The sequence below is a fragment of the Schistocerca cancellata genome, chromosome 6 (assembly GCF_023864275.1).
Source record: "Schistocerca cancellata isolate TAMUIC-IGC-003103 chromosome 6, iqSchCanc2.1, whole genome shotgun sequence".
NCBI classification, from domain to species: Eukaryota; Metazoa; Arthropoda; class Insecta; order Orthoptera; family Acrididae; genus Schistocerca; species Schistocerca cancellata.
This window is the reverse complement of record NC_064631.1, coordinates 583,471,234-583,496,166: the sequence shown is the minus strand read 5'-3', so window position 1 is coordinate 583,496,166 and position 24,933 is coordinate 583,471,234. Positions and strand designations below refer to the sequence as shown.

The following is a 24,933-nucleotide window of genomic DNA, read 5'->3' as shown; positions in this document are numbered from 1 at the left end:
CGTTCCGCCACCTACGCAGCAGTCTGACGCACGTGACCCTGTCGGCGCGGTTTCCGAGGCCCCCCCCTCTTCTCACGGTGGATGCCACTTTCCACCGTCAACCGCCACACTGGCACGAAGATTCGGGTTCAATTTAGATAGCTTCCTTCGGCCATGAACACTGCATTGCCGGAGGAGCGGAGGGGGAGGGGCTCTGTGGCTCCTCTGGCGTAAAGCACCATATATTTGATTTGGACTCGATCATCTTTGATTTATCTTTATCTGTGCTTATTTGGCGCGCTTCGTTTGTAGAGCCATGTTGAATTTGGTTTCTTATATGTTTAAATAAATGTATATTCGACATCTAAAGTATTTTATTACCACTCTATGACACATAATTTCCACAATTCTCTCTGATTAAAATGAGGTCATCTTCCTGAATAGTAACACTGTCCATCATCAGTCGAATTGTTTCCTGTGCGATTCGCTCGCCCGTCACTATTGCGTTTGCATTTACAAAGTCGGAGGGGTTTTCAAAAAGGAGAGATCTATCGTTGTAAACAGACAATGCATAGCGTAAGGCGTTCATTAAAGTTCTCCTCGTAATTCATCAAATTCCTCCTTTCTTTCGTCATGACATTTGCTGGGTCAGACTTTTAAATGCCGCACACTTACAAAATAAATGCAACAGGAAAACGCAAAAAAAAAAAAGAACTAAGTTATGATTGGGTCGAAATTCACCAACGATTTTAAGCCCAATGGAGAAATGAGAATAAATAAGAAAGATAAAATGACTTGGCAAAGGATAACAAAACTTAAGAACATTGCATTTGAAGCAAATAACTGAAGAAAAATAAAATAAAAAAAAAAGAAAATTCGTTGAGGTATTTACCGTCTATGTAACTAATCGAATGCAGTTTGATTATTACTGTAAAGGTTTCGCTTCTTTTATTTGTGAAGCATCTTCAGTGGCCTGTAATACATGTTTATTCTTATATATACATATATATAATAAATGTATTACGTGGTAGTTACAATATTTTACGATTTTACATTTTGTCGTGTTTCTCCCTTGGTTTTTAGGCTGGATCCATTCTGTAGCACAAATTTCGTGATGTGAAATTATCGTTCAGTGTTACGATTTCCAGTGCTGGTAGTCCTTATGTTTGGTCCTAGAAATGTGTTCGTTAGTCTCCATGCTCCAGTTGGCCGATTTCCGGTGTTCTTTCACCCACACTTGATTTAACACATCGCATACATCACTTGCATTTTACGTTTTGTGTCCCACATGTGACTTTTTCGGTGTGTAGTGTTGCCAACTCTGTGTGTTTATCATTCGTCTTTTGTTTGTGCTGTGTGTGTGGTTTGATATTTCGTTTGCTGTGTGTGTGTGTGTGTGTGTGTGTTGATCCAAATGTGGGTGAAAGAACGCCTGAAATCGGCCAAGTGGAGTATGGACACTATGAACATATTTCTAGAATAAACAATAAGGTCTCCCAGCGCTGGGAATCGTAAGTAACACTTAATGATAATTTCACATCACGTAATTTGTACTACAAAAGTTTATCTAACCCCAAACCAAGGGAGATACACGACAAAATGTAAGATAGTAACATGTTGTAACTACCACATAATACATTTGTTGTATGTATAAAAAGAAACTTCACAAATAAAAGGAGCGAGATCTGTATGGTAATAAATACACTGCGTTCAATTAATTGCATTGACGGAACATACCTCCACGGATTTTGATGCAACTGAGGAACGACAGAAAACAAAAGAAAAATGACGAAAAAAAGACATGAACTGAACCCACCACCTTGAGTTTTCTCATCTGTTACTCGATCCATTACACTACGGTGGCAGTCGATAGCATAGAGTTAATTTAATGCTCTATTGGAACACGCTAAATTATTTTTTCAGCTTTTATTCGTAATCGCGGGTCCAGGAGGGTGAATGGCTTCAGGGTGTGACACCTGGGTTCTTTACCTACACCACCATATAGGTTATTGCAAGATGTCGGTTGCACCATTGGAGACCTCTCCACGGAAGTGGTTAAAATGCGATGCTCCAGAATCAGGTGACCTGAGTTGCACCAAATGTTCTGAACAGAATTCTCATTCTGCGCATCCAGTTGCTCATTCCATACATATTTATAGTCTGTGTCGCGTCCATATGAGTATTTCTCAGATATTTTTGAATATGGAAACAATTACGGGAACAAACCACTGCAGTAGTCCATGAAAGCATAACTATGGCTGTGTTTAACTGACAGTCAAACACAAAGGGTGCATCTGCAGCCATTACTTTTCCTTGCTTTACACTTCCCGGTTAGGCAAAAAAGAACTTACTTCCATCTGCGTTCTTGTGGCTGACTGTTGAATAGAAGTTCTGTGTGTTCCATGTTTGCATGTTTTTTTAAAGTTATTTTCGCCTCCATGAGGAACACCGAAATATGAGTGGCACACAGTAGAATGACGGTTTATATCTTCTTTAGTTTCTACTTTTTGGAAGGCACGACCAAACATCACTCCATTCGATATCGCACTTATTTCTCAACTTTTGTTTCTTTAAAGTACTGACTCTTCTTTTGTTTTCCTGTCTGATGACAAATCTGTGTTCGTAAAAATGTTTCACGAAGGAAACTGCATAACACTACTTCGTTACTCTTGCATCGAATGACTAAGCAATGTTCTGATCGACTTCCGACTCGCTACTCGAAAACAATGTCTGTTAAGTAAAGTTCACTAGCTTATTTCCTTGACCAAAACTAAAAGCAGAATCTTAAATTTGAGTAACTTTTGCAAGACTGCCCCTCAGTTTTAAACCAATAATGAAAATTTTAAACTGGGGACCATAATATTAGTAGTAGGGCAACAGGGGTGTTGCTACATTTTGTTAGTGTGGGTTACCTAGGCAAGTATACATTCAGGGACAAACTATTGTTCTCTTTTGATTGACAGGTACTTAACCAGACATTCTGCTAAGTGGATTAGTACCCTCTGGGGATAATCCATCTTTTTGATTGACAAGTTCTTAACTTATTGTTTGGTTAAGTGGTTTTCCAAGAAACCCATAGCCCTTCTCCTCCTCCTCCTCCCTCACCTCCTCATATCCCATCCCTCTTGGAACTTCTCTCGCCGATACAAGCACACTTTTTATATCACTTTGATAGACTAATCATTTCAATTGATCTATTAATTAACCCCTTCACCTCTGGGAAACGAGCCAGCAGTCCCCCTCCCCCCAGCCAGCCGGTGTGGCCGTGCGGTTCTAAGCGCTTCAGTTTGGAACCGCGTGACCGCTACGGTCGCAGGTTCGAATCCTGCCTCGGGCATGGATGTGTGTCATGTCCTTAGGTTAGTTAGGTTTAAGTAGTTCTAAGTTCTAGGGGACTGATGACCTTAGAAGTTAAGTCCCATAGTGCTCAGAGCCATTTGAACCATTTGAACCCCTCCCCCAGCTGGAAATTGGCGGGAAGAAGACTAAATTGATTGGCCATTTGGAAGGAAATCGATTGCAATGTATGGAATATTGTTTAAACAACTTAGACAATGTGTGGAATATGGCTTATTTAAATAATTTATGGGATACAAGGAAGTGTATTGAATATAATTTATTTATTTAAAGAATTTGGTGGAAAATCAATTTCAGTGTATGGAATATCATTTCATTTTCTGGTGACAGGCTGTGTGGAATATTGTTTATTTAAACAATTTATGGGATTCCTAGACGGAGTTTGGAATATAGTTCATTTATTTAGTTAAAGAATTTGTCGCGAAACTGACTACTGTTTATTTAAATAATTTGTGGGTGACAAGGCAGTATGGAATATTTAAATAAATGCGACTCTTTTTTGTTCTGATCACACATGGAAACGCTGAGTGGGCTTAGTTTATATCTGCCGATGGAGTCAGGGATGTTAAGTCTCTTTTTTTTTTTTGTCTTTCTCACTTTTTGAAGCACACTGGTGTCTAAGCATGGACTGGAAAATCAGAACAATTGCATATCTAACAGTTCATGACATATTTCGAAACACACCACTAATTTTTGCAGAAGGACAAATTACTAATTTCACTGATAGTTAAACCCTGCAAAAGTGGTCTACAAATCATGAATGGAATGAAGTGCTGTATAATAGCCACCGTTTGGTGTTGCTCGCGCTTGTGTCTATAGTCAGGACGCCGCCACGAAGGTCAAAACAGCCCAAGGTCCTAATTACAGATCACGTAACTAAATACCACCGACCACGGATCGCATGTCGGCCTCATTTGATATCATGACCCCCAAACAAAGCATCAAGCGGTGGCATTTTGTTGATCGGGAAATTCCAAACTCACTTCTTGTCTCTTGTCTTTTTCAAGAGGCCATTCCCTGTTTGTCTGTGTGAACCAACGTCTCGAAACATGCAAACGGGGTTTTTCACCTCCCCTCAGAATACAGTGTTCCTATTGGCAAATGCTGGAGAAAAGGGGGAGCTGACGCAATTTCGAAATCAAAAAATTGAGTGAAATAATCCATTTGCATTACCCTATGAAATTAATTGTTTAACAATTTACAGAAGTCAAGTAGATCACCTCCAGTTTCATAATAAAACATATACAAACGTTATGCAAATCATTTATCGAAACTTCCATCGAAAATAGATCGTAGCATTAAATATACTCGAGGTCTTTATGCACTGACTTTTCAGAGCACAAACACCCTCCTCCACCATAAAGTTTCCACTAAACATAACTGGTGAAAAAAAAATTCTGTCGATTTCACAAACTAGCGGTCGCGAGGCGCGCGCCATCCAGCGACTACAGTGTAACCCCGTCCGCACAGGCCAAGAGAGAGACCGCACACGCCATGCCTACCGTACCAAATGCATGCATGCTCGCAGTACAACTATCGGAAACAATGAACTGATCAGTCGGGAATTTGACGATGCGATTGGGTTTTTAAAGACTATAGAATTCCTAAACTGGTTCTCTCTGCTACATTCGGAAGAAGGAAAGTTCTATTGCGTAGCAGGATAGAGACAACAGCAAATACCAGTGCAAGGCAGAATCCACTGCGATGCTTTGAGAAGCACTGAAAACGATACACTTAAACCAAGACCCAGTCCATAGTAGGGTCGGGCAAAACTGTTCTTTTCAGAGATTGCATCAGAATGGGTCGCTCACTGGAATGAACCAGCTCTTTTTCATCACTCAGCATTCACCATTCGCATACAAAAATAAGGAAAAGGACGTTACATTACTTTTTTAATTCAGGTAACTAAACCTGTATTTTTATATTATTTGGTCCTATTTTGAAAGAACATATAAAGAGGAGTAATAATTTTGCGTTATGTCCCTAGTAATTTTCAAATTAAAGTTTTGTCTACAGCCAATATTCTTTCTTGAGCTGATGCTGTCGAAAAATCCTTCAGCTCAGAATTTACTGTACAGGAGGAGTTGCAGTCCAAAAGATCAAGCTTATTGTTGACCCACTGCTGCCCATAATAACTACTGCTCCTTAGACCTTGAAGCTCTCGCCTGGACAACACAGCAGAAACACTCGTTCCTGTCAGACAAGAAGCACTAGAGATCTGATTGCTAAGGTGAGTAGCTAGATACCTTCTGTTTGACAGGTGAGCGAATATAGACATCATCAAAGTACTGAGAGTGAAAAACTTGAATGAGCAGTTTAAGGAATACAGAACGAACGCGAAGGATTATCTCACAAGAATTGAAGACGGCAGTTTACCAAAACTGGTGATACTTATTACCCAGTAGGCAGAAGATATTTAGGAAGAGGGCGTAACAGGCAAATGTCTATTACATGCAGAGAGAAGAAGAAGAGATATTATATAAAAAATATCACGATTTTTAAGAAACTGCGATTTTAATGAGTTTTGTAATTACATATAAAACTCTAGTCTGACGTAAGAGGCCTCCTGAAGGCATGAATCTGTTCAGGTTAGATAAATAGATACCAAATTAAACATAATATACAGCTTGTCCCAAGGATGAATGGTCTGTGTTCAAAGATATGAAAGGAACGATCACAAAATGTGGACACATGTACTATTCTGAATGGTTCCAGGGATCGAACATATTTAATTTACTTTGTTACTTATTTTCTTTATTGTTCAGTACATTTTCGTCGTTTACAATGTACTGTAGTAGTGTATACGAAGTCTAGATGGAACAATTTTATACAGCACACGTGGTTTAACAAGTCAGGAAACCACCGCAAACTGCCTTACCTACACCTGAACGCATCCGTGTTGCGCAAGATTTTCTGTATTCTCTCGCTCTCTTCACGCAATCTGTAAGTCCTTGAGGAAAAATGAATAGGGCCTTTTTAAAGGAAATTTAATGTAGTTTAATTTTGTACTGCGACAAGTTTTCGCTATAGTTCGCTGATTTCGTGTTTTTCAAGAAAAACCTGTAAAAGTAACTTTAAATACGTTCCATCTCAGAAATCATTTGGTATAGGGCATTGTCCATATTTAGTTTTTTGCTTCAAATGATCGTTCCTCTCGTATCTCGGATTATCGACCATTCCTCCTGAAACAACTTTTATACGTGTATGTTAACTAATTTGCCTCGGTAGCTGCACGACCAACGTGGTGGAATGTGAAGTGAGAGAGTCCAGATTAGATTCGCAATTCTGTTATGCGTCAGCGCGTTGTCAATGCATGTGCGGACATTACGGAAGGCGAACTACTCGCTGTTGAGTGTGTCGACACTTGGATGATGTCGTCCAGGATACCGACCAGCATACATAGCACACGCCCGTTGGGCATTTTGATCACAATAACCATACATCAACACGATATTGACCTTTTGCGCAGTTGGTAAACTGTACATTTTAACACGGGTAATGTATCACTGGCGGAATGTTACGTGATACCACGTACTTATACGTTTGTGACTATTACAGCGCCATCTATTCCAAAGCGAAAAAAGTGGTCCAACTAAAACATTCATATTTTTTTACGTACTACACAAATATGTAATAAAAAAATGGGGGTTCCTATTTAAAAAAAACGCACTTGATATCCATTTGACTTATGGCAGCGCCATCTAGCGGGCCAACCATAGCACCATCTGGTTTCCCCCTTCAACCTAGATAAGTTTCGTTCTTTGTAGTTTTTTTGTTTGATGCTTATTTCGTGAGATATGTGGTCTGGTCACTATCAATGGACCACCCTGTATGTATGTATATATCTGTGTGCTGGCATCGAGCATATGTGGCGATCCTATTAAACATACAGGTATCGATGCATTGGAGCAGGTGGCCAGTGATCGAAGTTGCTTGCACAGAGCCATGTAAAGTTTCATCACATGTAGTGTAGGAGGACCATATCCCATAGACTACCAATCGCAAGAGAGGGTCCCTGTTTTGTTCCTGATACATTGTTTTTTTTCTGTTGCAACACGTCCAAGCACAGTATTACTACAGCTTTGTACACAGCCATACATTTTGTTCTTTCCACCATGACTTCAGGGTATGTGTCAGGTTCTAAACTGACATTAACATGTTGTGATCCATTGGCTCTCACAGAAAACTGAACATCACACGGTGTAAATCATGTTGGTGCTGCTCCCACAACACACAAACTACATGACTGAAATAAAAGACAATTTCAACAAAAGGAAACTGGAAAGTTTTTTGGCATTATGGAGCATTTCCAAACAGCTATCCAAAATTCATTGACGACCTCTGCATTTTATCTCATCTTTCACAGTGTCACGGTGTTCCATTTCGAATGATCCTCATATTTCAGTCATGTACGTGATCCATATTTCATGCCCAGAAGGTGCTGCCCCTCCACCAATACTCTTTGTCCATCTAAAAAAACTTATATCAGTGAATCAGTTTGTGGTAATCAGCAGCATACCGGAGGATGGATGGGATGGAAAAGACACTGTCAATGTACTGTAATAATGATCACAATTGATAGTGCGATTAATTTTAGCGATTCTACCAGTTTTTCAATGCTGACCAGTGACACAGCAGCATGCTTCCCTAACAGCAATCTACATATTTCTAGCAACTCAATCAAAGGGCGTAATTTACAATTACAATTGCTCATCTTTCCCTATGCAGAGGGGAGTCACAGAAAATTCTCGCATTCTTAGGATAATCACTGATTTAATTTGCAGCTGACCAGAAGTAGACCACTACATTCCATGTCTCATGAAGGAGCAGTGTAGTTGGGTCCCATGACCCAGAGTAGAACTAAGTTAGTGTTTAAGTGTGGAACTGCCACCTGTTATATCTGGAGTGATACTGGGATGCAGATCCACAATCTATCACACCCGGCATAGGGTTTGAAGGTGGATCTGCTGCACATTATATGCACAGTGATGTCCAGAGACAGATCCACAACAGGTCACATCTTGAACAGCGCTCGATGGTGGATAAACCATGCATTACATCCAGAGATGTGTTCTGTGTTCAAAGTTGGATCCGCCAGTGGGAGGTCCAGATCATGGGAGCTGTCCATGACACATGCACTGCCACAGACATGCAGAAAACAGAGCTAACACACTGCAACTGTAGAACATGTGGTTGTAGGTGACTGGATGCGTTCGTGTACAATGCTATACTACACCGTCCGACCAGAGTAGTAGTGCATTTGCGCTAGGTGTTGGCAACTGTACTACATTTATAAGCAATTTTAAAGTATGGCACCAGAAGTGATTTAATGATTGCATGGGCAGCAGTGATATAAAATCAATAAAACTATGAAAAATGACGGAAAATACATATAAATTGAGGAAAATACCCCAAAATGTTGGGGGTATTGAGGGAGTTCTTACATGTCTTCTGCTTAGTGCAAGACAATTCTTGCACATGGGAACGTATTTGCAACAACTAGAGGAATGTGAGAAAATGTAGGCATGGAAGCACCGGGAACCAAGGAAGCAGTTATTCTTTGTCGACAGCGATAATACGGTTGGAATAGAATGCTTGCTGTGGATGACCGCCAAATGCAGGGTAATAAATTTATATATGTCGGATCACAAGTCCAATGTGACCCTGAAGTTATTGACAGTCACCTTATAAATTTTTATAAAGTGTCCTTAACTAAAGAGCATTGAATTACCAACTGGGGCAACTGTTGTGTACAGCTACAGAATGAATCGCATGTTTGACCCTGTGCGGGACTATTTAGGTGTTTTAAACCCTAACAAACAGTATTTACATGTGCTTCTCTGTACTCTCTGCCAGCCACACCTTGCTTCATCAGCTAACGAAAAGGGGAACTTGAAAACATTTGACTGTATGTCCATTGAAGTAATAGTGATACATGCAAGCCGACTGCTGTCTTTGATGCTTTCCTGGAAAAGTGAGCCATCTGCCTCTAAACTTACATGGATCTGTGTTTAAGGACAATAAGAAGTAGATGGAATGATCAGTTGAGAGGGATAGAGGGAGATGTCGCTGCAGATCTTTTATCATGCTTTAACCATTTTTTTCGTTGTTCTCTCGGGGTGCATCAGTTGTGTGTTATAGTCTGTGATCAACTTGTATACAATTGCGTGTTCTGTGTGTGACTTAGAGCACTATCTGCCTGTGATCATTAACAGCAAACCTATCCAAAGCCCAGTCATCAGAGGACTTCCAACTCATGTGTGATGAAACTTGTCCATTGATGGAAAACCTATTTCAGTACCCTCCACTAGATGAAAGAAGATGTATGTGATATAGAGCATTCCTCTGTCACATCTTAGACATAAATTGAGTCTTCAGTTTCATATTGGTACAAAGTGACTGTTATTATACTTTTCGTCTGTCCTAAATGCATGAAAGTGGGCCATTTAGGAGCGAGCAAGTCATGCGCCTATGGAAACCTATGTAGTGCTAGTGTTACAAAGAATTGATGTTTTCTTTGGTGTGTTTCATCACTTTACAGTTTGTCACCATATTTTATTATAGAGAAACTTGCATGGAGAATGTATGTCAAGTGCTTGGGATATATTTCTTACACTGGAGTACAAACAGCATTGCATTATGTATGACCAACAGCTTGGAAGTCGCACCAAGCGTGTTTTAAGTGCAGAATGTGTAGCGTGTTTATGTCCTCTCTTACCAATACCTTCTTGGTACTGACCTCAGACACTAGGCAATACTTCTGAATCGATAGAGCAGTAGATTTACATAAAATATTTCAAACTACGTCTACCTGGTGCTCCATCTTGCATAAACCACACATTTTTTCTTCATAACCGTCTGTTATATCACCACAATTTTTTCATATCTACTGTAGACAGATAAGGGATGCTAACCTCCTCGACGTTCATCCATCTGGAGAGATCTTGTGCACTTGGATGGGTGCTGTGAGTAAGACTGGTGCAGAACAACATTTACGAACTCTCGGCTCACTCTGCTCCTTCACAAGATGTGGAATGTAGTGGTCTACATCTGGTCAGCTGCAAATTAAATTGGTGATTATCCTAAGATTGTGAGTATGCTCTGTGACACCCATCTGTGTAGGGAAAGACAGGCAATCATAATCATAAATTATGCCCTGTGATCGCGGCACTAGAAATTTGTAGATCGCCACCTAAAAAAACAAAGATGATGTAACTTATCAAATGAAAGTGCTGGCATGTTGATAGACACATAAACAAACACAAACATACACACAAAATCCAAGCTTTTGCAACCAACGGTTGCTTCATCAGAAAAGAGGGAAGGAGAGGGAAAGACGAAAGGATGTGGGTTTTAAGGGAGAGGGTAAGGAGTCATTCCAATCCCGGGAGCGGAAAGACTTATCTTAGGGGGAAAAAGGAGCCCGTCAGCAGCTGAAGGTATTAAATTAATTCTAAAGAGAGGGAAAGGCTTTTTTGGTTTAGCTTGTTGCAGAAAATGTGCAGGGAGGCCACCGTGGCACGAAGCAAGATCCCTGCAGTTACTGATGTCAGTAGAGAATTTTTTTTTTTTTTTTTTACAGTAGCGCAAGTAATGGCACAGGTGGTAAGTAGCAAGTGTCATACAAAAAGCTTAGTTATTTGTAAACATAATGCCATCATAATATTACTCAATTTGTCTGTATTTACAGAAACCCAGTATTGGAAAATAAGAGAGAATTTTTTGAAAGGTTGACATCTTATTAAACACATTGTTTTTAATGAAAGTTAATGTAATTCTAAAAGCTGATTTTAATATTAATTTCAACTCCAGTACTTCTGACAACTTGGAAATAAATAGCTTAGTTAAAAGCTATGGGATGAATATCATGCTGAAGAATGTAATCACCAGACCTGGTAGTGTAAGCATGGGTACTTCTATAGACAATACTGTTACAACTTTTAGTTTTTCAAAATACGATACAAATGTGATTGACACCCTTCTTTCTGATCATCATGGAATTATTATTCATGTAAACATGGATGCAATGATTTTTAATGCCACCAAGCCTTCTGTGATTTATAAGACACAACGTACAATTAGTGACTGTAATATATCTGTTTTTATTAAATGTCTCATGTGGGCAGTTAACATTGGCCTGCCACTAAAGAACAAATGTGTTAAAATGAGCAGGGTATCAACTATCAATAAAAATAAGTGGTACACACAGGAACTACGAAAACTTAAAGATCAATCCAAAAATTTCTACTACCTAGCAAAGAATTCATCTTGTCTGCATGCCAAACTAAGATATAAAGAATGCAAATATCAGTACAGAATGGGTATTAAGAAAGCTAAATTAGAATATAATTGCAAATTGGTTGCACAAGCTATTAATAAACCAAAAGAAATGTGGAAAATTATTGACGAGAATCTAGCATTGGGTAGCAAAGAATTTGTATCTAGAACCAAAATTAGTGCTGATAGTTTCAATAATTATTTTGTAAACAGTGTAGATAGTGTAGTTACTAAGCTACCTGATAGTAAACATGAATCTAGCTACTATTTGGATGTTGCCTATAAAAACCAAAATGCTATGGAAAATGTGTGAAGATGTACACTCTGTCATTCTTTCTCTTAGCAAAAGTGATTCACTGAATATTTACAATATCAGCTCTAAAATATTGAAACTTAGTAGTCATAACATAGCAGAGGTTCTCTGTCACATCATAAACTACTGCTTTGATGAAAGTTGTTTCCCTGAAAAATTAAAAGTAGCTAAGTAATCCCAGTCCACAAAAAAAGGTGACAATAATTTGCCTAGCAATTATAGGCCAGTTTCTCTTGTACCTTTTTTATCCAAGGTCATTGAGAAATTAATGAGTATTCAAATAATCAATTTTCTAGATTTTCATCAATTACTTTCAAATAGCCAGTTTGGGTTTAGGAAAAATCTATCAACATGTGATGCTGTTATGAGCTACATATGTAACTTTCTTGAAGCAAAAGAAGAAAAATTTATTGTAAGTACAAAGTTTTTTGATTTATCAGAAACATTTGATACTGTGTGCCACAACACTCTGCTACTGAAATTAAAAACTGTAGGTTTCTCTGTCTCCGCTGTTAAAATTACTCAGTCATACTTATCTAATAGATCTCAAACTGTTTACTTCAATAACCAATATTCTAGTGTTCCGCAAGGGTCAATCTTGGGTCCTCTTTGTTCATATTATACTGTATACACTCCTGGAAATGGAAAAAAGAACACATTGACACCGGTGTGTCAGACCCTCCATACTTGCTCCAGACACTGCGAGAGGGCTGTACAAGCAATGATCACACGCACGGCACAGCGGACACACCAGGAACCGCGGTGTTGGACGTCGAATGGCGCCAGCTGCGCAGCATTTGTGCACCGCCGCCGTCAGTGTCAGCCAGTTTGCCGTGGCATACGGAGCTCCATCGCAGTCTTTAACACTGGTAGCATGCCGCGACAGCGTGGACGTGAACCGTATGTGCAGTTGACGGACTTTGAGCGAGGGCGTATAGTGGGCATGCGGGAGGCCGGGTGGACGTACCGCCGAATTGCTCAACACGTGGGGCGTGAGGTCTCCACAGTACATCGATGTTGTCGCCAGTGGTCGGCGGAAGGTGCACGTGCCCATCGACCTGGGACCGGACCGCAGCGACGCACGGATGCACGCCAAGACCGTAGGATCCTACGCAGTGCCATAGGGGACCGCACCGCCACTTCCCAGCAAATTAGGGACACTGTTGCTCCTGGAGTATCGGCGAGGACCATTCGCAACTGTCTCCATGAAGCTGGGCTACGGTCCCGCACACCGTTAGGCCGTCTTCCGCTCACGCCCCAACATCGTGCAGCCTGCCTCCAGTGGTGTCTCGACAGGCGTGAATGGAGGGACGAATGGAGACGTGTCGTCTTCAGCGATGAGAGTTGCTTTTGCCTTGGTGCCAATGATGGTCGTATGCGTGTTTGGCGCCGTGCAGGTGAGCGCCACAATCAGGACTGCATACGACCGAGGCACACAGGGCCAACACCCGGCATCATGGTGTGGGGAGCGATCTCCTACACTGGCCATACACCACTGGTGATCGTCAAGGGGACACTGAATAGTGCACGGTACATCCAAACCGTCATCGAACCCATCGTTCTACCATTCCTAGACCGGCAAGGGAACTTGCTGTTCCAACAGGACAATGCACGTCCACATGTATCTCGTGCCACCCAACGTGCTCTAGAAGGTGTAAGTCAACTACCCTGGCCAGCAAGATCTCCGGATCTGTCCCCCATTGAGCATGTTTGGGACTGGATGAAGCGTCGTCTCACGCGGTCTGCACGTCCAGCACGAACGCTAGTCCAACTGAGGCACCAGATGGAAATGGCATGGCAAGCCGTTCCACAGGACTACATCCAGCATCTCTACGATCGTCTCCATGGGAGAATAGCAGCCTGCATTGCTGCGAAAGGTGGATATACACTGTACTAGTGCCGACATTGTGCATGCTCTGTTGCCAGTGTCTATGTGCCTGTGGTTATGTCAGTGTGATCATGTGATGTATCTGACCCCAGGAATGTGTCAATAAAGTTTCCCCTTCCTGAGACAATGAATTCACGGTGTTCTTATTTCAATTTCCAGGAGTGTATGAATGACCTACCTACCAATGTAACAGATGATACTACAAACTGTTACTTGGTTTCAACATTCCATGAACTGTGATTTTGACCTCGAAGACCGGCATGGCATTGTAAGAGAGAAGGTTTTTGAAGCTGCTGAAACTGGCGGAAACAATCGCAGGAGATTGTTATCGAAAGTAATTAATGTATTTGAGCTGAAAACTGAAAATGGTCACAATACAACAATAGACATGAAGAGCTGTTTTACAGCATCACAATGCTTGACCCCATGTTGCACACCCTGTCAAAACACACCTGGAAACATTGAAATGGGAGTTATTACCCCAACCGCCGTATCCCCCAGACATTGCTCCAGTCATGACGTTACTAACGGGTTTTCAACTATCAGCTTTTGTGAGCGTGTGTGAATGACACCACTTCCTTTGTAGTGTGTGTGTGTGTGTGTGTGTGTGTGTGTGTGTGTGTGTGTGTGCATGCCACAGTATGCCCTTTCAAAGCAACAGCACATTGAAATCATATCACAAACATATAACATATAACACTTATCATTAAATATCAGTTAATTAAACATCAACCATATAAGCCTTCAAGAGATCTTATCATAAACAAAACATGATACAAAGCTTAAATGATGAGGTCGTGGCATACCAAGTTGAAAGTGAGAGGAAAGAAGGCTGAAATAAATATTTGGCTGTTTATTTCCGAATACATGGTGACTTTCGTGTGTGGTTAGCCAGGGACCTAAGAGGACAGCTTAAATTGCTGAAACATTTCTCACTACATCTGAGCTTTTATGTCGCTAACATGTAAATAAACATCACTTCGGCGCATTGCGATCGACATATTGATACCGTAGTGTCGTTTCTGCCACCACATCACGATTACATCAGTTCCTGCAAAAAGTAATGTGTAATGTACCCGATGCTGCTCTCTCTGACTATTATCTTTTTTTCCAATGGCACACGCCCTGGCTAACTAGCACTTCTGATTGTATGAAAAAATGCAAAATTGGATTGATTCATGGATCCCCTACGGGATTCGTATGCTACTCGAAAGATGGGAGAAAGTAATGGCCAGCGATGGCAAATACTCTGAATCATAAATTTCTTTTAAGTTTTTCACAACAAAGTCTGGAACTTCAAGAAATAACAGCAGAAACAAGTTGTAGGATTGCACAGGCATGAATTTCATAAACATGCAACCCCCCCCCCCCCCCAAAAAAAAAAAAAAAAAAAATCCTGATCACCACACGGGCAAGTCAGCTTTATGTGTGGAAACATGTAACATGACTTGCCCAAGTGGTGACGGGGGGTTTATGTGTATGACATTCATGTCTGTGGAAACATGTAACATGACTTGCCCAAGTGGTGACGGGGGTTTATATGTATGACATTCATGTCTGTGGAAACCTGACCTTAGGTCAACAACTTGTTTCTACTGTTATTTCTCGACATTTGAGAACTTGCACACTGGCATTCAACTTATGTGGAAGTTATGGAAGTTGAAAGCATTCTACTTTTTTGGCCAATGTCGCTTCCCCTACCATCAACTATGAGCTTCAGCAACCGCCAGTGGGTGAACCTGCTCTCATTCTGCTCTGGTTTTCTCGGCAGTATAGATGTAGAATCATTTGTATATGTATGTGGAAAGTTAGTGTCATGCTAAAATAATAGGTTTCAACTAAATAAGTAAATATTTTCTAAAGCAGCAAAACATTCTTCAACAGTGTGATAGGAATATCACCCTAGCATTTAGCAACTCCTTATAATCACTCCTTTTTAATAAAGACACCATCATTTGAAATGATGAAATAGATTATAATGTACTAAATCTGGAAGTGTCAACTTCCTGAGATTCATATTACCACAGAACAGTCAATACTGTAAAGGTATTTTTTATTTCAGTATAATAAGTTTTTGCTTTAGTCTATGAGCATAAATATTACCATGAAATGGAAATTTATTTGTGACCTTAGAGATTTAAAACTACTCTTGATTCTCATTAAAACCGTATGTGAACATAACAATGTTTGTATTGGTGATATCACTGAGTAATGTTTGTTCTGCAAAGAAGTAAAAACTCTGGTCACAAAATCAAGCTCCATACTGGTAAACAAAACATATATTTACTGCACATGTGACATTTCACAATTTTGACTAAATCTGAAAATAGAAACAAAGCTGAACTTTTGAGAGAAAAACCTTGCTTTCCAATGTATGTTCAGTGTATTGTAGACAACAGAAAAATTTAGAAATAGCGATCTTTGGAATCAGTTGCATATTGCTGTGACGCAAGTTGCTAGATGCTTCAGTGTTACTTGTAATTGATGTGATCTGGCACAGCATCTCACATAATGCATCAGATGTTTTTTACAGGGCCAGAGATATGGATCATAAAGATTTAAAAATTGATTTTACTCATTCAAAAATGATTTTTGAATGAAACATCATCCTCATCAGATAACTCCATGATTTGCACATTTCATGTTCCCAAACAATTCCTACGAGATGCTCATGTCAATATCCAACATCTGTGTGTCTGTTTTTCCTTCATCAATGTAATTGCAAACTCTTCAGCTAAAATGTGTGCAGCTCCTGTAAGAATAATTTCACTTGTTGCTGTCTTGAAAGATGCATAATTGTTTTCCAACTCAGGCCTGTGGAAACACTAATGTGCGTGTAAGGGTATTCGTGGTTGGATGCATGTGTGAAAGTATGTTGACTACAGATCAGGAATGACCTCCTGTCACATCATATCCGAACTTGCCATCAGGATGTGCCTGTAGGCCTCACTCATGAGTCTCTTCCACAGCCCACTTGTCACCTCAGTCTGTTGTTGTGTACAAGTGGATTTGACTCATTCGGAAAGGCGAAAGTTTGCAAATATAACTGCAGACTCGCATCAGTCCCGCTACATGTGCAACCATTTTGAAGGAAATTTTTAGCATTAAACTGTAAATTAATATTCCTTTGTTTTGTACAATCATTATAGCTATTCTCACAAGGAGTTGATGTCACAAAATGTCCGACCTACGCAAATGACAGATGCAACCGTTGGGCATTACAGTCATTATATACCAGCATAATGAATGACTGGTTACAGTGAATATTGTTCTGTTTATGCATACTTAGATATTAGTAAAACTTTTCTGCTGTAAATTTACTTTAATATTTAATATCCATTCAGAGAACCTGCTCAACCAAGGCGGGAAGATCCTCAGTTGCGGCTGATGGTGAATCCTCGACGAACGTGGCAGGAAGAAGGAGGGGTTTGCCGTATAGAATCCCAGCAAGCGAGGTGTTCAAATCTTCTTTAGGGGCTGAGCGAATACCCAGCAGGACCCATGGGAAGGCCACTGACCATAGGCCACTGTGGCACATTAGCGCGGCCTTGACTATGCGGTGCCACCGTTTGACCAGGCCGTTCACCTGTGGGTGGTAAGCTGTGGTGTGAAATTTGGCTATGCTGCAGAGTTCACAGAATCATGCAAAGAGGGTGGACTCAAACTGGCACCGCTGGTTGGTTGTTAGAGACAGGGGACAGCCGAAGCAAGCAACTCACGCTGAGACGAAAGAACGGGCGACAGTCTCGGACATGATGTCAATAAGTGGACCGCCTCGACCAAGCAGGTCATATGGTCAGTGATCGATAAGATGTATCTGTAACCTTTGGAAGGGAGGAGGGGACCAACAACATCAATATGAGCGTGCTGAAAACGCCCTTTTGGAATGTCAAACTTGCCCAATGGGGCTTGAGCATGCCTGCCGACCTTGCTGCCCTGGCACAGAACACAGGCATGGCTCAAAGTGTGACAGTCATGGTTCACACCAGGCCAGATGAAGCACTCTGTAACCAGCTGCATCATGGCTCGCGTCCCAGGGTGGGCTAAGGTGTGCAAGGCAATAAAGACCCTATGACACAAGGCGGTAGGGACCAGGGGGTGGACAGTGCCCATAGAGGCGTCACAAATAACAGGGATTGTCAACCCAGATAGTATATGGGGCTGGACAGAGAGCAATGATTCGTTGTCTGTTATTATTCACTGTATATCATCATCATTGGCTTGTAGTCAGGTGAGCTCCTCCAGATTCAGCAGTGCGGCTAGCATGCAGATGTGGGAAAGGTAGTCCACCACAACATTCTCCATGCCACGGATGTAGCACACATTGGAAGAGTGCTGACAGATGTAGTCCATATAGCGGAAACACCTCAGAGGAAGGTCCGTAGCCAGATTACGAATAGCGTCCATGAGTGGCTTGTAGTCTGTAAAGATGGTGAAGGGTCGCCCCTCAAGGTTACTATGGATTTGTTTAATTGCCTCGTACACACCAAGGGGCTCACGGTCAAAAGCTGACCACTTGCACTGGCTCTTAGTGAGTTTCTTGGAAAAGAAGCGGAGGGGGTTGGTGGAGTTGACGGTGTGCTGTTGTACAAAAAGCCCACAGCTGAGTTGCTGGCATCAGTCGTGATTGATACACAGGCCACAGGGTCAGGGTGAGTGAGTGTGATGGCTTTGGCTAGGGCAGGTTACCAAAAGCATCAAGCATGGGTTTGGTCCAGTCTAACTTCCATTTCCCAGTGGTGTGTTTGCCGGAGAGATTAGCGGTGAGGGCCATTTGGACAGAGGCAGCTTGAGGAATATGGTGGGAGTAAAAGTTTGCCATACCCAGAAAATGACAGAGCTGACCATAATCCTCAGGGAGAGGAAGATCAAGTATGGTTTTGACACGAGAATTCATCTGTCGGAGGTCGTTAGCAGAGACAGTATGACCTAGAAAGGTAACTGATTTATCATGGTTGATCACCACGCTGTTGACAGCAAGAGCCAAACGGACTGCATCAAGGGGAACTTGATGCTCCTTAGTGGAGGAGGAAAAAAGTCAGTATATCATCTAAGTAAGCATAAACAAATGGCAGAGGGAGCAAAAAGGGATCAATGAACCACAGCCATGTCTGCGCAGCATTTTTCAATCCATAAGGCATGTAAGACAGTATTGAAATAGGCCGACGGGTGTGATGATGGCTGTCTTCAAAATATCTGGTGGATGCATCGGGATCTGATGATATGCCTTGGAACAATCTAAAATGGAGAAAAAGTCAGAACCATGGAGAAATTGTGTGAAATCCTGGATATGTGCAATGGGGTAGTTATCAATAATGGTGCGAGCATTAAGGGACCTGTAGTCCCTGCAGATGCGTTAGGTGCCGTCCTTTTTGGGAACAAGATGAATAGGTAAAGACCAGTTGCTATCAGAGGGGCGGAGGATGCCTGAAGCTAACAGATCCTGAACGATCTCCATGCATGCAGAAGTTTGGAAGCATTAAGGTGCATGACCCTATAACGAACAGGTGGGCCGTTGGTGGTGCGAATCCAATGACAAGTGCCATTACTGATGGCTGACACTCACGTAGGAGGGTTGGCAATAGGAGTCAAGAAGCTACCCTCAGGCAACATCGGTTCACTGACCTTGGTGAACTGGGGCATTAGCTAAAATCAGTGATGGAACACGCAATGCAGGGGGGGAGCATGCAGACGCATCTTGTAGGTTCATCCATGGTGGTGGGAAAATACCAGCAGGCGGTGGAATGCTCGACACAGGAGCAGATTGGTAAGAAGCTGTAGAGGTGTGTGATAGATCACCTCGTTGTGGGTCTGCAGATAGGCGATGTATAGTACATTGTGCATGTGACAATTCAGCAGAGGTAGAGGCGATTCAGGTGCATAAGGCATTGTTGTGGGTGCAGAGTTCATCAGTTTGTGAGCGCACACTGACAGGCCAGAGAGCCATGTAATAATATGCTCGACCAGGGACACACATGTGGAAAGCGTTGCCAAGGAGGCACAGAGAAAAGTCATGCTGAACACGTGAGCATGGAACAGCAGAGTCAGATGTGGGGCAGAGGGCAGCTGCTTGCAGATGTGGTGAAAGTTCGTAATGGTGTAGAAAATCCAACACAACCACAGATTCATCCACATCGGGAATGTGGAAGGTCCAATGGTAGGTGTGTACTGGTGCCAGGTGAAGTGACATCTGGATGGAGCCATGCACTACAATAAGAGAACAATTGGTGGCGATCAAGGCAAAGGTAGAAGGTGACAGAGGATTGACAGTGTGTTTGACCAGGATTACACTATCATTGGTGCCAATGTCGACAAGGAAGCGGATGCCCATTGACATGTCTGTGGCATAGAGGCATCAGATGATAGGCACCGTGAAGGGACAAGGAGGGACAGGGCACCTGAACATGGCCACTGGTCTTGTTTGGGTAGGTGCAAGCACGTCGCAGTTGCAGGCAGCATCCCTGTAAATATCATGGAACCAGCACAGCAGGTAGGCCGATTGGCAGGGCAGTACCGTGCAGGAGGTGGCCACAGCTGTCTGCGTCGGGGTCAGTAGCTGATTGGGTTGCTGCTCGGATGAAGTTGGCAGCTGTCCAGAGCCCGCTGGCAGTACCTCATGTAGGCTGCTAGGTGGCAGCTCCTCACTGACAGCTGAGGTTGCTGAGGTGAGCACGCTGGCCTCTGCCAGCAGGGAATGGATCGGGAGGTGCAGGCATGCCAACTGATGGTGATGGAGAAGTCGTTTGTGACAGGCGGTGTTGGTGACAAATGATAGCATAAGCCTGAACCGCTGTGTATAAATGGATCTCTAGTGGGTTGGCAACGTGAGACAGTAGAGAAAGATGCTGATCCAAAGGCATCTTGACCATCCACAATGTCAGGTAATGCTTGATCATTGATTAGTGCATGTAATTGCTGCCAAAGCTGCGAAGGGGTGTGGTCATTGAGGTTCTCATCATGAATAATGTGGTGGATAGCCTCCACCAGAGGGTGAGAAAGGCAATGGTTAAGCAGTGCTTTCGCCATTGAATATTTGTGCGAGGCAGGCGGTGAGAGAAGTAAGTTGCTGATGAGGTCCATATGAGCATGGAGGTGGCTCACCAGCCAGACAAAATGGGTGGTGACATCCAAAATGCCGTGTATATCCAGTAGGCGATCCACTAAGGTGAACCAAGTCTTTGGGTTATCTTTTTGCAAAGCAGGTAGCTTGGGAAACCTGCCAGGTAACACATGTTGAGGCAGCACCAGCAGGCGGAGATCGGTGTGAAGAGAAGGCCGTGTCTGACACCGGAAGTGTGGCAGCAGTGGACAGTGCATTGCCCGAGGTCTGCATGGGGCAGTGGCTGCGTGCAGCCTACAGTGCAGAGGAAGCAGGCATATAAGCCAGCATGGTGTGTCCAATGTGCAAGCCTGACGAAGAACATGGTGCGAGTGTAACGGCCAGTGCCATTGCAAAAGCGGATGAGAGGCGGTAGCGGTGAAGCCACAGGGGGCTGAACCGGTAACCGGCATGGGTGGAACAGCCGACGCCATTATGAAAGTGAGCTGAAGGTGGTTTTGGTGCAACCATGGTGCGATAGTCATGGAAGCTGGCGCAGTCAAGGTGACTGGCGTCGCCGAGATGGCGAACAAGGACGTATTAGAATGTGCTACCCCATGCATAGAAATGTTTGATTCACAGTTGTGGAACTTCGTTGGCACATTAAACTACCCCAAAGGTAACGACATAGATGAAGCATAAACCGCAATGTCTTTAACTGGAAAGTTGTCCATGTTGTCGTTAGGCGGTGAGCACTGTCCGTGTTGTGGCTGTTGTTGTGCTGCCACACTATGCGGTGACCATGTTGTGCTGGGTAAGGTTAGTTGGCCACCGGCATGGCCAGGCTAAATAATTGTTCACTTTTAACCAGCTTTGAAGTAGGTACACTTGTCCACTCATGGTTGGAAGCTTAGTTAATGAGGCCCATTACACTTGCACTGAAAGACACTGGTAGATCCATTGTGGTGCAAACAATATGGGCTGGCACAAGAAGTTTGTAAATGATGAAAACAAGCACAAAATAACTCGCAATGAGACGATGATGGTGTCGGAGTTACCATTGTGGTTATTACGTGGGGTCGGTTGGAGATAACACAAACTGTGTATCGAATAGGCATTTATTAATCACTGATACATAACAAACATGGCAGTAGAACAAGTTACACACCAAAAGTGAACACTAGAACAAAACAATCCAAAGAAGAAAAAGTCACATAGATAGGGTACTCTGCGCCAGAGAAAATTAATATGTGTAATCAAAAAAGTGAGTCATATATCCTTTGTGATTTGTGAGACCAAGCATTTTATAAGTTGTGGATTAGATGCAAGAAATAGCTCCAGAGTGTGATGTGGCAGCTGTTAAACTAAAAATTAATTATTCGAAATGCATATATCAACAAATACAACAAGATTCTAAAATTCTGGAAGGCTGGCGTATCTGTAGATGATATTTATATGCCAGCTGTTGGTTAGTTTGTCACTGCAGACAGTATTTTCGTCTCCTAATGTTATTTCTATTATAAAGGTGTTTGTGGCCCTTGATTTATCCCTGTGCAAAATCTATTTTCAGATCCAACATTTGGATTTCATCTTTCTTGTGTTTAACTCTTATCATAACTTGAAGAGGCCATAACCTGCACTATAACATTCATATCTGCTCTTATGATTTCAATTGATGCCATACTGAAAGCTGTGCAAGTCGTAAAATTTGTGGTGTCCTGTGTGAGCGGTAGCTCATGATGCCACTACAGAAAGCCACAAGCTGTGGCGCCACATTAGATGCATGTGTGAACCTGGCTTAAGAGTGGCATGTTTGCAGGTCATATTTACATTCCAGCTGTTGGTTAGGTTGACATTTGCAGACAGAATTTCATCTCTGAGTGTTATTGCTTTTATAAATATGTATGTGGCCTGTGACTTATCCCCGTGCCAAAAGCCCTTTTTGGATCCAACACTTGGGTTTCATTTTCCTTGTATTTATCTCTTGTCACAGCTCTAATGCCGTAACCAGCCCATGTGATTTCAGTTGGTATTATATTGAAATCTGTGCAACTTCGGCGAATTTGTGGTGTCCTGTGTTAAAGGTAGCTCATAAGTCACGACTAACCCTACACTCCTACAAGTTGCGTAAGAGAGAACAAGCTGACAAGTATGAAGTGAACGCGGCACCACAGTTTTCCAATTTCTCATACTCGTGGATCTACAGTGGGAATGAAGGAAGCCCATTAGCACTGATGTAATGGCGGCACCTTGATTTGTGAAGTATACGTGTAACATTAAAATCATATGCACTCCATTTCTGATCTCTAATGTCCACCTGATGCCTCTCCCCTCATGTGCAGTTGCAGACGCATGGGAACAAAAGAGCACTATCAATTAGCAATAGCATGAACGTTCATTCACAGTTTTCATATATATTTTTCATAAATTTCTGGTTTATTATGCTCTCTTTTCCTACTTTGAAACTTTCGGAATTATATCCATTACTGTCACATTACCAGAGATTTTTTAATTTAATACTTGATGCTCAGGGCATCACGCCTAAAATTTTTATTCAAATTATCTTTAAAAGCAGCTTTCCATAAGACTTATCTTTGTCTGGAATCATCTTATATTTAAACGTGCTTCCTTTGGAATCAACAAATAAATAAATTGCTTTAGAGCATAACCTGAAAACAGTACACAATGAAATGCACCAGGCCCCCAGCCTCCTGTCATCTGCTCTAGAAAGCACAAAGATTTCTACTGAAGATGGGTAGCAATGTGCTGAATGCACGGCCCTGTATTTGCAAAGTTGAACAGAAAAAAGCAATGTGAGCACTCACCTTGTGAAATTCATGTCTTTGAGACCAGGTGTTAATACAGTAGGATCAGGATTAACACACCCTGTTATGAAAGAAATCAAAATAAGAGGAGAGCCCAACAAAATGCTTGAGAATGAACAGAAAAGTAAGATTAGCTTATTTCATCTGAATATTACAGGACTGAGTAATAAGGGAGCTCTGGAAAGATAGATATCCTGTGCCAGCCTGAGCAGCACATAACTTGACTCCTGCAATTTGCAATTGGGCAATAGGGATCAGTTTATCCTGTCTTTCGATGCTATCTTTTAAGGTGTGTAGTCTTTGTTTCACTGCATCGAATGTAACATTACATACATTTTGAAATGATCCTAATTTTTCATTAAATTATACATGCCTTCAATATCAAATTCCAATTTCTGGGTCAACTGCTGAAATTGATCATCCTGCTTTTGGTTAAAGTCTGTAAACATTTGATTTATTTGTACAGTTAAAGAATTACTTAATTCATTCTTTAAATCTACTCATAAATTTTCCACTTTAGAATTTGGCATCAGTGAATAGCATGGGCGCCAGTAGCATTGAACATTCGTCGCAGCATCCGAGTTGGCAGGCAAAATCAGCAACTCAAATGGCAACCAGCAACAGTGGCAGGTTACTGCATTGGCATCAGTGGCAGCTGGTTACTGCATCGACATCGGCTGGTTAGTGCGTCGATGTCAGCTCGTTACTGCGTCGACGTCGGCTGGTTACTGCGTGTGTGAGGACTGCTTTCTTCCAACACCCAAATCTTCTTAATTGAATCCTATGAACCAATTTCTCTGTCTTGATATTAAGGTTTGCTATGGCAACTCTCAACTTCTTCTTGTCTCAATTTACTCTTAAAAAAATTCCTCCTTTTCGAGTTCTGTCACAGTCACCATATTCTGGCAGTTTCCGGCAACTACAGGGAGCAGTGTGGTGCTGGTGTGCCAGACTCACACTCACAGTTTATTATTGAGGTTATGTGGAGCTTTTTCAGTGACCTTCTTTTCAGGATAGCCAGCTGCGATTGTCTGCCCAAATTCTTCTCCGAAGATAATGTGCTTTTTTGGAGGAATTTTTGATATTCTTAAAATAACTTCGTACACTCAGGATACTTTTAAACCAACCTCACTTATTTTCACTTCCACAAACAAGACACCATATAAATGATTCATTTTTTGTAAGCCCAACAATTACTGGTCTCACTGATACTCTTACATACTTTATAACAAATACAATCTAGAAAGCTCTAGCA

At 41.9% G+C, this 24,933-nt stretch overlaps 1 protein-coding gene across 2 annotated transcripts in view; it reads left to right on the top strand.

The window, feature by feature from the left end:
- The first annotated feature begins 1,348 nt into the window (after positions 1-1,348).
- The window catches only part of LOC126190709 (uncharacterized), a 102,060-nt gene continuing 78,475 nt past the window's right edge, over positions 1,349-24,933 (top strand). The window contains exon 1 of one of the 2 annotated variants that reach the window (XM_049931178.1): positions 1,349-1,490. The gene's annotated coding sequence lies outside the window, so the exon portion shown is untranslated. The remainder of the gene's footprint in view (positions 1,491-24,933) is intronic. The other variant, XR_007538279.1, reaches the window with a different exon arrangement.